General features: G+C 46.6%; 1 long non-coding RNA gene across 1 annotated transcript; it reads left to right on the top strand.

The window, feature by feature from the left end:
- The first annotated feature begins 520 nt into the window (after positions 1-520).
- LOC105311418 lies at positions 521-1,903 on the top strand. Its single transcript, XR_897674.2, has 2 exons — positions 521-770; positions 1,284-1,903. It is a non-coding gene; the product is annotated as an uncharacterized LOC105311418 (long non-coding RNA).
- The last annotated feature ends 2,977 nt before the right edge of the window (positions 1,904-4,880 follow it).

Raw genomic sequence — 4,880 nt, 5'->3', positions numbered from 1 at the left:
ACATAACATTCTAACACAAGCTTTCTGCTTCTGTACTTCCCGCTTGCACACCTGACCAGTGGGTTGACAGGTAGTGAATAGGAGAAAGACGGACCTTTGTGTTTAAGACAGAATGAGGAATGGGATTTGGGGCTTAAAAACCTTGTATCTTGGCATTTCGGGGCTGCTCCTTTGCAAGGACAGCCGCCGGCTAATAAACTGTCTCCTGGTTAAGAGCACTCAAGTTGGGTCTGGTTATTCTGGACACAACATTTGGAGGCCCCAGCGAGATCTTCTCGTTGTGGGAAAATTGATCAGTGCACCGGGGCGTTGGACCATTTGCGGTTGGGGAGGCCTCTAGGGCACTCGCCCTAGCCCGCCGCCTGTGGTTTCTCGCTTTGCGGAGCACGATCCTGGGAGTGCTGAGGCAGTTTCTGGTAGGGGGCCCAGGGACCGTGCGGACGTCGGACGCGACAAGTAAGGTCGGCGGTCGACTGAGACTGTGACGACAGTTTTCTCAGTCCTGTTCTGGTTTGTTAGTCTGTGTCTGTCTGGTTTTGTTTTGCTTCGTGTGCTTTATTGTGGAACTATGGGACAATCACAGGGCAAACTAACTCCGTTACAGTGCATGCTTAACAACTTTAAAGATTTTCGTCGTAGGGCAAGGGCCTATGGTGCTTCAGTAACCCCTTTTGATTTGCAGCGCTTTTGTCAATTAGATTGGCCGACCTTCGGAGTAGGATGGCCCTCCGAGGGATCATTTAACATGCAGACTGCATTCCGGGTTCGAGGTGTGATTTATGGAAACCCTGGGCATCCTGACCAAATTCCTTATATTGATGTTTGGATTGATGTTGTTTCTGATGCCCCTAAATACTTACAGAATTGCAGTCGTGCACCCGTTACTGTAATGGCAGCCATACCCCAGGGTTTTAAGAAGCCCCCACCGGTGTTGCAGGGACCTCCCTCGGAGGATGACTGGTATCCGCCACCCTATAATGGAAATGGGGGTAGACGTCCTCCTCCGGAGGGACCGGAACCTCCTGTAACCCGGTCTAGGGGTCGTAGGCCACCTTCCCCTGATTCGACCTCCCTGAAAAGAGCCAGTATCTGTTCAAGCCCCATTGAAGGTGATTCCAGGAGGTGGAGGTGAGCCTACTGTCATCTACTCGCCATTCAGTACTAGTGATTTATATAATTGGAAATTACAAACGCCATCCTTTTCAGAGAAACCACAAGGACTAACCTCCCTTTTAGAGTCTATTTTCTTTACCCATCAGCCCACTTGGGATGATTGCCAACAGCTCTTACAGGTCTTATTCACTACTGAAGAAAAGGAAAGAATTTTGCGGGAGGCGGCTAGAGGAGTAACAGACCCAAATGGGCAGCCCACAGCAGACTTAACCAGGTTACAGGCTGTGTTTCCGACTCAACGTCCCCAGTGGGATCCAAATACAGATCAAGGTAAGGAGGCTCTCCTAAGGTATCGCCAGTTTCTGCTACAGGGACTCCGGGCTGCTGCACGTAGACCAATAAATCTGTCCAAGGTAAGTGAAGTAATTCAGACTAAGGACGAGTCACCTGCAGCATTCTTGGAAAGACTATTAGAGTCTTACCGCTTATATACACCTATTGACCCGGAGGACCCCAACAATAGAAGAGCCATTAATTTGGCCTTTGTTAGCAAGTCGGCCCCTGACATTAGAAAGAAGTTACAGAGATTGGAAGGTTTTGAGGGAGAAAATTTATCCAAATTATTAGAAATAGCTTAGAAGGTCTTTAACAATAGGGACGGTGTGCAAAAGGTCATGTTTGTGGGACGACAAGGAAACCGAACTCCTTGGGGAAAAAAAAAAAAAAAAAAACACAAAAAACCCTAACCATAGAGGGGGACCTAGCAACGAAGAAGGCCAAAATAGAAAACCTAGGCTAGGAAGAGACCAATGTGCTATTTGCAAAAAGAAAGGACATTGGAAGAATGAGTGCCCTGAAAAGGAGCAACCAGGAGGTGAGAAGAAAAAAGGCCCCTCATTCTTTTGGAAGATGAATAGGGGCGTCAGGGCTCTTATCTAATGAGCCCCTGAGAGCCCAAGGTAACTTTGCAAGTAGGGGGCAAACCTGTGAACTTTTTAGCTGATACTGGTGCAACTTACTCAGTTTTAACAGAAACTGCTGGTCTATTATCCAAAGAAAAGACTGTAATTCAAGGAGCCACTGGGAAAGGGAAGGCATACCCATGGACACAGGCAAAAATTACTGACTTGGGAAAGGGAACCATCACGCATTCGTTTTTAGTTATGCCTGAACGTCCCTTTCCTTTGCTCGGAAGAGATTTGCTCCAGAAATTAAAAGCCACTATTTAAGCAACCAGTGGCATATCTCTCAAAGAGACTAGATCCGGTGGCTGGAGGAAGGCCTAGTTGCCTGAGAGCACTAGCTGCTACTGCTATATTGACCAAAGACGCTTTAAATTGACCTTGGGCCAAAATATTAAAATCGTGGCTCCACATGCAGTTGAAGCCATGCTGCGCAGCCCTCCTGAAAGATGGATTTCCAACGCCCGGATTACTCAGTACCAGGTACTGTTGCTTAACCCCCCACAGACCCAGTTTTTGAAAACTGCAGCCCTGAACCCTGCCACGCTGCTCCCGGATGATGACCCGCAAGCTCCATTGCATCACTGTGTTCAGCACCTTGAGCAGGTAACTGGACTACGGCCAGACTTGAAGGATGAGCCGTGGCCTAAACCGGATGCGGTATTATTTACCAATGGAAGCAGTTTTGTATCCGACGGAGTAAGGTATGCCGGGGCAGCCGTAGTAACAGTCAGGGATGTGATATAGGCACAGGCCCTAAGCCATGGGACATCGGCACAGAGGGCTGAACTTATAGCTCTAACACAAGCTTTACGGTGGGGAAAGGATAAAACTGTAAACATCTATACTGACAGTAGATATGCCTTTGCTACTGCCCACATACATGGAGCTTTATATAAGGAAAGAGGACTTTTAACATCAGGAGGCAAAGAAATTAAAAATAGGGAAGAGATCTTAGCCCTGTTAGAAGCCATTTGGCTACCAAAAAGAGTAGCCATAATTCATTGTCCTGGACACCGAAATGCAGAGACTGAGGTGGCACAAGGAAATTCCTTTGCAGATCAGATAGCAAAGGATGCTGCCAGAAAACCAGTGGGGACTAACGTCATAATTGGTCCCCTTCTTGTGCCCCCCTTGGTACAGGCTCCAAACTATAGCCCCCAAGATATAGAGTTGGGGAAGCAACTGCACGGGAAGTTTGAACATGGGTGGCTTTGGATTCCAGATGGAAGGCCGGTCCTCCCTGCTGCGCTTGGTAACACCTTAATTAGCCAGATGCATAATGCTACCCATCCTGGAGGAACTAAGTTAATTGAACTGCTAAAAAGAGACTATTATATTCCTGGACTAACCTCAAAGGCTCGGGACGTGAGTGCACGATGCCCAATATGTGCACAGGTCAACTCTCGCCCCATCCCAAAGGAAAATATCGGCACTCGATTAAGAGGACAAGCTCCTGGAGAGCATTGGGAAGTGGACTTTACAGAAGTTGCTCCTGGCACTTTTGGATTTAAATATCTTCTGGTATTCATTGACACCTATTCTGGATGGACTGAGGCCTTCCCCACAAAGAAGAAAACTGCACAAGTAGTAGCTAAGAAATTAATTCCTCGATTTGGCTTGCCCTTATCATTGGGGTCCGACAATGGCCCGGCATTCATTGCCCAAACAAGTCAAATGTTAGCTAAGGTATTAGGGATTAATTGGAAATTACATTGTATTTACAGACCTCAGAGTTCAGGACAAGTAGAAAGGATGAATAGAACACTTAAGGAAACTTTAACTAAATTTAAGCTGGAAACTGGGGAGAATTGGGTGAGCCTTCTTCCGTTTGCTTTGTTACGGGCCCGGTGTACTCCATATATTATGGGAATTTCCCCTTATGAAATAATGTTTGGGAGACCTCCCCCTTTACTCCCTAAAATTGGAATTGAAAAGGTTACAATGAGTAATAATACAAGTCTCCTTAAGTCTCTACAGGCCTTGCAACAAACCCAAAATCAAGTCAAGGGCTTGATTAAAGCTGCTAGACCGACTCCGGGGACATCACAGCCTCACCCACATCATCCAGGCGATTGGGTGTGGATAAAGAAGATCCAGCCTGCTAGCCTAGAGCCCCGGTGGGATGGTCCGTTTCCAGTAATCCTGACCACACCGACGGCTGTCAAAGTTGCAGGAAAAAGACATTGGATTCACCATACCCGCCTTAAGACAGCTCAACCTCCCCCGGAGACAGAGAAATGGAAGGCAACACCCACAGAGGATCCACTCAAGATAAGACTCTCGCGGGAATAATTATAATTGGGTTAATTGTTATCAATAATGTAAAAGGGAACCCTCATCAACCTCAACAGGCTAAATGGGAACTAATTAAATCAGAAACAGGCATCCCCATATTAGTAAACCAGACTATGTACCAGCCTACATTTCATGTGGATTTGTGTGATATATTAGGAAAGAAATTTAATTTTATAAGTGATGACTTGCCTAGAGGTCCAGGAGCTAATTTTTTATCTGGCCCCTGGTATGGTTGTGCCAGGGAGGACAAAGAAAGAGGTATTCAACAAGTACAGTTATATATGTGTCCCAGAGAAGGCCAAAGCACTTGCCATAAGCTAAACCAATATTATTGTGGCCCTTGGGGTTGTGAGAACATAGCCCCTTGGGAGAACACAGACCCCTTTCTGACTCTTACACGACCTAGTCAGTCTTCCTGTGCCACAGCAGGGAAATGCAATCCTGTCATTTTTACTGTCAAAAATTGGGAAGATCCATCTTGGGTGAGTGGAAAAACCTGGGGATTAA

This window comes from Pteropus vampyrus, unplaced genomic scaffold, assembly GCF_000151845.1.
Source record: "Pteropus vampyrus isolate Shadow unplaced genomic scaffold, Pvam_2.0 Scaffold1000003874, whole genome shotgun sequence".
In the NCBI taxonomy this organism is placed as follows: domain Eukaryota; kingdom Metazoa; phylum Chordata; class Mammalia; order Chiroptera; family Pteropodidae; genus Pteropus; species Pteropus vampyrus.
Note: the sequence above shows the minus strand (reverse complement) of the source record. Positions and strands in the feature narration are given on the sequence as shown.